We start from the raw sequence: 11001 nt of genomic DNA on the forward strand, positions 1-11001 counted from the left end.
CAATAAATCTCGAGAAAATAAACGGTATCTGAATTAAGGACGACGGTTTTTCGGAGCTAACAGTAATGTTGCCTCTTTATCTGTCCGTATCTCTTAATCAAAGAAGAATTAATTTTTAATTTTCTTAAAATGTAGTGCGTAGTAGCTGTCGGTCTGACTTATAAGTCAAACTACTTATCAAATGTGTCTACTTATCAGACATCGCTGTCCAAACAACTCTTTGTTTTTTTTTTTTTCCTCTATTTAGGGGAATAAGATTGTACGGCCAGATCGGATGAGTAGGCAAAGCAGTGCTTCCAGAATCCAACAACGATTAACGAAATCCGGAAAAACTTTGAAGCACTATCCCGCTTCAAAATTTCGGTACAACTTTCTCCTTTGAATTACACGTGTCGTTTGCTTCAAATAGTATCCTAAATATCAACGACAAGTCAGCTGTGATTTTTAAAAATCTGATACGTGTCAAATGCTTTTGTAGACATGTGATAATAGAAACGCGTGAAATCGAAGTATAATTGGTAGTTGAGTAATTACTCAACTCCAATTCTCATTAAATGCCATATAGTTAATTATTTTGAGCGGTGCTAAACTTACTTAAATAATATTCAAATCCACTCAACCGACGTACATGTGCACAAAATCAAATATATATTTCCTCGAGATACGCAATGAATGATTCAGTGGTTCTGTGCATAATCAACGTTGATTGAGTAACTTCTTTAGGATAAAGTTCAGTTAGGCAAATGGGATGGGTCGTGATTTTCAAACTCGAAAATTTTCACTCAATTTGTATTTGACTGACATGACAAGGGCATAAAATCATTTTTTTTTTTTTTTGTCTTTGGGATACCCACTGAAAAGATCAATGGGTTTGTGCCCTTGCCACATCAGCTAAGTACAGGTTGAGCAAAAAATTTGAGTCAAAAAATCATTAGTGTTCAATTATTTAAGGCTTCCTTACATGGGTACTCCAAAAATAGAAGAAAAATATATATTGATACTCCCAAACTTCTTATTACACCCTAATTGAAAATTCAAACAATTTTCAAGATGTTATGATAATTTATTTATTATTTCCAAAAACTTAAGGGTCTATTTAAATGAGCATAGAAAACGAGCACAGAAATGAATTTCATAGGAAAATATAATTTTTAAGCATTTGATTATGTTTATTTCCATAAACATTTTAAGTATTTGATCTCTTGTCCAAAGTGATTTCTCATCCTACGAAAGGAATGATTTCCCACCACCTAATGCTGTTATTCTCTTATGATTATGATTATCCTCATCCCAAAATTGAAATCAAAAATAAAAAATAAAAAACTTTTAAAATTCACAAACTCAGCTTGGCTTCCATCAAGTTGAATTAGATCGACAACTTGTGACTTAACTCAAATGCGTCAAATAAAAATGAGAACTATTATTAGAACCCCAACTTTTACTTATCACATCTCAATTAAAATATTATAAACATTATTTATTTTCATTCATTTAAATTTAGGATTCTTGTTGATAAACCTTAGCTTATATTATATATGATGAGAATTAAGTTTGATATGAAAAAAAAAAATCTCTACCTCCTTACAAAATATACAAATAAATAAAAAAATGGATCCATATTTAGTATGTTTTAATCAAAAATATTAATAAAATTAACTCCCTAAAACTCTCTGCCAGCATCTCCTTTCCCATGTATAATAGTCCACGTCTCTTTGATTTGTTGAATATTTCATATATCTCTATATTTTTAAACTAATGGCATTCCCCTTGTCCTTGCTTTTTCCCTGCATACCAAAATAAGACCCTCTCCCCTAATCTTTAGCCCAACATTTCATGCACGTGGCAACGATGAACCATGGGAATGACTACCATGCTTCTCAAGAGTACAACCGATAAGGTTGAATTTTGAAGAGATTGAAGATGAGTAGTTTTAAGAAAAAAATTTAAAGTTTTTTTTTATGTTTTGGTTAAAGGTTGAATAAAATGATATAAGTTATTTCTCATTAGTCTAAAAAAGAAAACCTAAGTCAAGAGGGCAATGCCATCAGTTAAAAAACAAATATTGGAATCTCGAATATTAACAAAAAGGCCTATGTACGTCCATGACCTTGGTATTCTCTAATAGACTAATGCAAAAAATGGCCTTAATAATTTTGGTTACACTAGTCAATACCGATGGATCAACCTTGGATTCTCAAGTTTTTATTATTTCGCTACACAATCTGCACTTAGGGTTTTAAATATGCAATATTAAGTTGTAGTAAACAATTCTCCCAAATTTCGGACCTCAAATCATACAAATCTTTGGGGGGGGGGGGGAGAACTAAGGACAACAATTATCTGGAGCTACCAACACCACTACACTAGTTGATTACTAAATCTTTGTGATATTCTTATAAATGCAATCAAACTGTGAAATTCATTTTTTCATGACTATTATTAAATAATAATAAATAAAAAACCACACACACACATTAGCTTGAAAAGGATTTCACTACACTAAAATATTTCTTAAAATCCAATTATGAGAAAGTGGAGGATGAGAAGAAGAAAAATAAGAGATAAATATAAGGCTATGTGGTGATGAGGAGGTGATACCCTACTATCAAATATTTCCTTCAATCCAATATGAGAAAGTGGAGGACTAAAGGAAGAAAAATGAAAGAGAAATAAAAGGATATGTGGTGAGGAAGCGACTGTCTCTATTGGAGAGGTTGACAATATTGGCCTTCATCAATTTTTTTCCTTTATTCCACGAAATAGTAGTGTTTGACTTCTTGTTCGAGTAGGAAAGTTAGGCATCGATGTGATTCTCATCGTAAACATTGCTTTCTTCTTTTTGCATGAAATCCCCAAGTCAATACTTCAACTTTATCGTATAAATAATACGATGAGAAAACCCTTAAGTAATTTATATATGATGAAAATTATGTTTGATATGCCAAATATATATATATATATATATTTATAAATTCCATGAAAAATGCTTTGGTTGAAGTAGTCAAATTGGCCATTGTTTTCTTGTCAAGTAATTCTTGTAGGATATTTCTTATGTTCGACCCATCTTTTTAAAACAATAGTTAAAGATGCACTTGTCCAATCATTTACAGTCTTTCACATGAACTCATTTTTTCATAGGAGAGATTTTTGTTTATTAAAAAATAAATGTTTTTTAAAAAAGTAAAATAATTTTTATAAAATTAAATAGAATAAAGATTTTTTGACGTTTCTTTTGACACACGTCTCCTAATGTGACAAGAGTTAGAATCATATACTTTTCCCCCTTAGAATACACAATTGCACATATTTATGACGATGCACAATTGTGTATCTCAAGGGAGAAATCTATGGTTCTAACCTATGCCACATCAGGGGCATAAAAAAATCAACTATTACTCAAATAAAAAAGTATTTTTTTAACTCTTTGAATTGACTACAAGTAGATGGAAGGGGAGTGAGTGCTGAGGTAAGTACAATTGTCAAAATGTCCGGGGGTTGACATAGAATTATGCCTAATCACAAGGGACAAAGTGTAAATTACCTTTATCATTGTAACGAGGAAAGACCGAGTACAAGTGATTGAGCACCGAAATTTGGATTCCAAAATTGTCCCCACCTTAACATTTAAACTTTATATAATTAGGGTCATATTGGTCAAAATAAAAAAATTGCAATCACATGTACCAAGTCCCAAAAATCTTTAAATTTTCCTCATCATGGTATATATGTTAAATTCAATCTAGAACAGGCGTAATTTCTAGCACTTGGTATCAAAGCTATGGGTTATTTTCTACAAAATTAGCATAGTTATTACTTTAGGTTTCAAAATTGATAAATCGAAATGTTTGTCTAAGTAGCTCGTCACCATTGGAAAAGATTACATTACTAATTATAAATGGTTGAAGTTAGTTAGATGGATTTTAAAGTTGAGTAATGATAATCTGACACACACGTGGCATACTCAGAACACTCTTCTGACGTGGTATGTGCCAGAATCATAGATTTTCTTTCATCGGATTACACAACTACACAAATTTATGAGATATGCAATTGTGTATCCTGAGGCATAAAGTCTAGTTCTAGAACATGCCACGTCAAGAGAGTATTTTGAGTATGCCAGAGGGGAAGTCAGATTATCTCGATTCTTTAAAGTTTCTTAATTTATAAGAACTAATTACGTAAAATAAACTATATTTTTCATGATTGGGTTTTTCCCAAAACATAATATAAACTTGGGATCCTATAATTTATTCCAAGGTATAAATCTAAACTTTGTAAATTGGTGCAAAACAAAAATTTGCTTCGCTTAATTGGATGATTAGTTTTCTACAAATCGTCAAATATTTTAAAAAGAGTGTTGATTTTCTGATAGAATATCTCAAAAACTCATTGAGGTGCCATGTGTAAGAACCGTAGTTTTTTTTCCTCTCGGGATACACAACTACACATGTTTATGGGGGTGTGCAGTTGCGTATCCCAAGGGAAAAATCTACCATACTTGCACATGCCACGACAGTGAATTCTTGAGTTACTCTGTCCGAGATGAGTTAGAAAATCATTACAATTTAATTTCTTATACAACAGGAACAATGTCTCTAAAACACATTGGACTCCTAACCAAGTAGTTTCCTATAAAACTTGTAGCTTGACATGTTTAATCTACAACCAAAACGTGCCATGTAGACATTGTATGTTGCTATAGGAACAAGACATAAATTTGGGCCGGAACTCATATTTTCGTCCAATTTATGATTAAAAAAAAATGAAAAATCTGCTATTTGATATTTTAGCCCGTTATGACTGATGTTTACTTCAAATCACATTTAGATGAATCAACCGATCAACGAGTGGTTTTTTGCTCACAAACTCGTAAGTGTGTGCCATGCCAAGCTTAACAAGGGTAGTTTTGTCTTCAATACCTGTGGGTTCAGGTGATTGGTGGATCGCAGATTTTTGTGAGCAAAAATCTTTTAGCGACCACTCACAAAATTTCAAGTCATTCTCAAACTATTATTCTCATAAAACGTTAAAGTTGAATACTTTGGATTTGATCAATTAAAATTAATCAATTTTACATAATCAACAACACCATAATGAACTCGTTTTTTGTGACAATTAGAATAAATTTTCATGTCAACATGGTATACTTGCGACTCCCACATGTGAGAAAATCATAGATTTACTCTTCTCAGGATACAAAATTATATTTTTTTTATGAGAGATTGTAAATTTGTATCCCGAAGAGAATAGATCTACAATTTTCAAACCTGTCACGTCAGGTAAGTCGATTGAGTTGCCACTTGCCTAAGTCACATTATCAGCACTCTTAAACATATTATCCTAAAATGGGAAAAAAGAAAAGAAAAAACCTAAACTACCCATATTGCATTTGACCACATGAAACAATGACCAGCTTGATAGAGAGATTTTCTTCTACCCAATCTTTCTTGATAAGGACCCATGTTTGTCATGTCCTTTCTACTGGTTAAAAAATAAAGAAATAAATAAAAATAAATAAATAAATACAATATTTTAGAAAGAATAATGCTGGTGACTTCACAACCTCATATCGCAATTCTTGACGTGAAATGTATGGAAACCATAGATCCTTTCATTGAAATATAGGTGAAAAAGCATTTATGATTCCTATCCACTTTCGCGTCAATTACTGCAGTATGAGGTTATAGCTTGAGGTCACTCCAAGACAACTCTTTTAGAAACACCCTATATAAAATTGGTGATTTTAGATTTACCACCCCCTTGCAAAATACAAAATTAAATTTACCCTCTTATTGTAAGTCAGTGTTGCTTTTTGATTTATTTTTTTTCAAATTTTGATTTAATAATTTAAGTATTTTGAAATATATATATAAGAATTTTACCCTAAAATTATCAAGAAAAAATAACGGTGACTTACGATCAAGCCTAATCTTAAATTTTGCAAAAGGGTAAATCTAATATCACCAATTTTATATGGAGTGTTTTTAAAATGCCCTAAAAATATTAGGCCGCTCAAACATTTGACCTTGACCCAATCAATCAATGAGAGTAATCTTTTGCATTTGACACGCCATGAAATCAGAAAATAAAATCAAGGGAATTTTAGTAACACGTCATCGAAAATTGACCCCCTCCCCCGCCTGGTGTAAGATTAGGTTTATTTTTTCACTAAAAGTCAATGAATTAACAATAAAATATTGATTTTGTAATTACATAATTTTTTTCATATAATTATGCATTCAAATGTAAAGTGTCTGTCTTTCCTGTAAACTTATTTATAGTAAAAATGTTGGATTTTAGTTTCTTCAAGTTGTGAAGTGGTTTGAGAAGATCATACTCACAAAAAATATCAACCCATTCCAAAACTTCTAACTCAAATAGTACAAAACACATTGGTTGGTGAATCTGATAAAAATAATTTTATATAAAAAAATATAATATTATTATTTCTTGAGATTTTGTTTTTCTCTTATCCACTTATTAAGAACCAGAACCGATTGGTATCCGTCGCTTTTTTATGGTTCTAATTTGATTAATTTTAAAATTAAAATAAGAATTAAAAAAAATAAAATATGATGGTTACCAATTCTTGTTCTCATTGGCCAACATCCTCAACTATATTAACTAACTTTCTGATGTATTGGATCAAGACTCTTGAATTAATCAAAGACAAACACCAAGAACTGTATTTATTTGAGTGAAGAGGGGTGAGTATATAAATGGGTTTTTTAATGAGAATTATAGAAAAAGGGAGGTCAATGCTATTTCTATAACCTCAGGGGTGTTTTCATAATTTGTGTTTAATTGTGGGAAACTTTATGAAAGCGACAGTCAATGAAAACAATAGCAGTATTTTACTATTTTCACCCTTTTGTCACGTTGTGCACGTCTTTGTCAACATCATGGCTTATTAAGTAATTTGAGTGATAAATAGGGGCTATCTTGTTTTTTGATTTTGTACTTTCTAGGATAAATAAATGGGAAAAAAGCGCTTTTGAAGTAGGCAGATTTTGACCTTTCTAGTAAATAAGGGATTAGGGTAGACCTAAGTTCGACTGTACACCGTCATTCAACATGGAAAAGTAGACCTTGAGGTATACAGTACACCTTATAGGTCGACAATGTTGATACTTCGGAAAATAAAAAAAAATGCTTTGTTGGTTGTAAACTTGACACGTGTTTAAAGTTCAAGTGATCTGTCACCTTCAACATTTTATCGGTGATATAGTAAATATATTTGAGATACCCTAACGTGTTTTTAAAGAGAGATGTTATCGCCACATCAAATTTTACTAATGCCACACCAATTAATTAAGTATTCACCAAAGAATTGTACATCGTTAGTAAAAGTTAGTGTGTGAATAGTAACTCTCTTTGCTATTGGTCTCATATTCAACTTGTAATCAACACTTCCCTATTTTAATTCTCAAAATGAGTCATTTTTAACCTCTTGGATGAAATTATTTACCAAACAATTCACCCTTTAGGTTCTATTAGAGGACGAACACTAATATATTGGGCTTTGACTCCATTTATTATTATTATTTTGATGACGGGTCTCGACTCCACATACTTACTGACACCTTTCGAAGTACTTTCTATTGTAAACCACTAGGAAAATATACCTACCACCTTATCATAGTCGTGATAACACCTTCAGCTTCGAAAATGATTTTTACTATCATTTTCAACTTTGTATCTAATTCAACCTTTTCAACCGCAAGAATAAGATAAGATTTTTGAAGCAGGTGGAGATGATGTCAAGCGATGCCTTATTGTCATACAATGATTATATTACAAATTTAATTGTTTTTCTTTTATTGAAAATTATGAATAAAAAAATTATTAATTATTGAATGTAATAATCACACATTAGTTTTGATATATAAATAAATAAAATCATAAATATTGAAATATGAATTATGAGTGTGAAAGAACTCAAGATCTAAGAAATATTTTAAAATTATAATAATATCAAGTTCAGGTTCAGACAAATGGGGTTGGTCTATACCTATGCCGAACCCAACCCGATTTGAGTTAGACATCTTTTTTTTTCCCAAACTCGGGCTGAACCCAGACTGACTATGGACCTGACTCAAAGTCGGGTTCAACCTGCCCAAGTTGCAAATTTAGTATAAAAGTCATACAAATAATTTTTTTCTTTTTTTTTTTTAATAAAAAAAAGTCACACTTATCCTCATTTTTCAATATAAATTCTATATTTGTTATGCCTTTACATAATTTTGTAGAAACTATCACTTAATTTTAGGCTCATGACCTTTTTGAGCCCAGAAAACAAGTACCCATTTTGATTGCATACACGTGCCCATAAAGCAGGTACCCATTTTGATAGAAATAAATAAATACCAAACATGACGATTTGCTACGTTACAGATAAGGGTGGCAATCTTATCGCAATCCGCAAACATGACTTGAAAATGACACAAAATTAGTGGGTTTTGGTCATGATAGTGTTAACTCATCTAACACTATTATTAAATGGGTTGGGTCCGGGTTAGGAGTATCAACCCGTTTTGACAAGTTTAGTTATTCTATCATTACCATGTTAATAATTATTTAATTTTTTTTAAAATTAGCTATTTGTGGTACTAAAACATAGTTTATGTATTATGATACTTAAAAGTGACTATATTAAAATGCTGAACACGTGCTTAGGTTGGTTGGTATTGCGGCCCACCAAAGTTTAAAAAAAAAAAATTGGTTTATTACTTTATGGTTGTGTGACATTATTTTTGTTATGGTATTTTATTTTTGGTGGTTGGAAAAGGAACTTAGTTTTTCCAAAGGATTTTATTAAACATGTTATATATGGGTTGGATCAGGTATACCTATTTATAAATGGGTTCAGTTTGGGTTTGATAAATTTTCATAATAACTTTACATCAACACGACACGACCCTTTACCTCAAAAGATGTGTAGTCATATGACCATATTTTTATTTAGATAATAATATTTAAATTATAAAAATTAATTAATTAATTAATTAAATAAAAACATCATCCTAGTTGTCCTGACCAAGTTTGTTAGCTCGGTCAAGGTTTTCAAAATATTGCCAGGGTCATCTCATTTGTTGAATAAGAGGTGCAGCTTGAGAGACATTATAATCCATATTGTTAGTGTATGGTACCAAGAAGACTCGGGCAAGTCCTCTTTGAATTATTTAATTTCTAATAGAATTTTATGGATTTTTCATGATGAACTAGACGCCCAAGGACTGATTTTTTTTTTTCCACCATTAAATTATAATTTTAACTTTAGGAGATCTCGGGCCTTACATTTTCAAAACCTTGGTTAAAGACCAACTAAAAATAAAAGAGTGGGGGGTGTTATCTTTTGGTCTTTTTTCGCTTCCTTTTCAAAATATGATTTTTTTTTTCCATGATCTGGAGGGCTTTGCTTTTGGATTGCCAATTTTTTTTTTTTTTTTTCCAATATATTTGGATTAGATATTTTATTAATTAAATTAAATTTTCAACGAGTAAGGAACACATGCACAAAAGTGGTTTACAAATTAAGGGTAAAACGTTGCCTCTCTAACTGTTGGTTGTCGAATGCTACCCATAATGTTTTAGAATGGATTGATTTTTTTCTTTAGCACTACTACAAAAGATACTTTAGATATCACCCTTTGTTTTCAAATAGGCATCGGTTTATGTAAGTGATTTTAAAAAGCAAAATCAAGTTGTCTTCTAAAAATAATAAGTAGGGATTTTATAGTGTCATTAAACAATGACATTTTTATAAATATCATAAAACATAAAATGGTTATTTACAAAAAAATGTATTGCAAAATGATAATAAAATAAATGTTTTACAATTGAAAGACAAAATGATTAAATTTACCTTTTTATTGGCATTTATAGGAAAAGGCATATATTAAAGATTACTACTAACATTCAATGTTTGCATTAGCATACCGATTCAAGTAATTAATAGTTATAAAACTTATTATTTTATTTTTTTAGGTAGCTCATCTCTTTTGCCTACTTGTCATCTCACCATGGACCAAAATGTACCCAAACGTGAAGAATGGGCACACGACACAATCGCTAGTAGTGTACCCCACTATGGTCCACATGGGTTGGCCTTGGATCATGCAACGTCGATGGCCATGACCTTCAATGGCACGAGCTAGCTCATTTGAATGGACCAAGGTTTTATGGCAAAGAGAATAGTCTACAAAGGTGAAGTTTAGGAATTAGGGGGACATCGAGTTTGGAGACTCTGGCTTGGAAATTGTGGTATCAGGGGAGGTATACGTGACGATGGCACAGATGTGGTGTGTGGTGCCAAACTTCCCCTCTGGGTATAGTTTTTGCAATGGGGAGGATGTTTGGGTTGAAGATGGGTTCTACCATGGTTGTAATTTGGGAGGAAGGGTTGGGACTGTTTGGGATTGATAGGGAACGAATATGTAGAGAAGGGATTCACAGGGAGAATTTTTGGAGATGATGAGAAGTTATGGGGTGTGATTGAAGAGCCATTAATGGTGTTTGAGCTTGAAACTAGTTTAGAGAAGGCATTAAAAAGGGCTAGACCTTCTGAAGAAGTGGAGAAAATGTTGGGGATTTGAATTGGAGAATGGTTGATAGAGAATTTGAATGGGCTTCAAAGGATGTTGGATTGCACCTTTTATACAACTTTAACAATATAATCATTCGCTGATAAGTCCAGACACTGGTTTTAGATCCAATCCAATAATTGAATCTGATTCGAATTTGGCTTTGGTTTAAAAAATAAATTATTTTGTCAAAAATACTTAAAAACGTGATTGATTGTCTGAGTTCTGTTATCAGGGCAGATATCATCAAAAGGAGAAAGATAATTAAATTTTACATATATACATACAGCTTTGGAATGTGAAATGTATACAATTACAGTTGGTCCCCAGGATGTTTAAATTTTGATGCTTATTTGGATTTGATGTTTTGATTATTAGCATTACTGAGCTTTGGGTAAATTACCATTTCGTGAGCTGA

The sequence above is a fragment of the Akebia trifoliata genome, chromosome 3, assembly GCF_017979445.1.
Source record: "Akebia trifoliata isolate Shusen 1 chromosome 3, ASM1797944v1, whole genome shotgun sequence".
In the NCBI taxonomy this organism is placed as follows: domain Eukaryota; kingdom Viridiplantae; phylum Streptophyta; class Magnoliopsida; order Ranunculales; family Lardizabalaceae; genus Akebia; species Akebia trifoliata.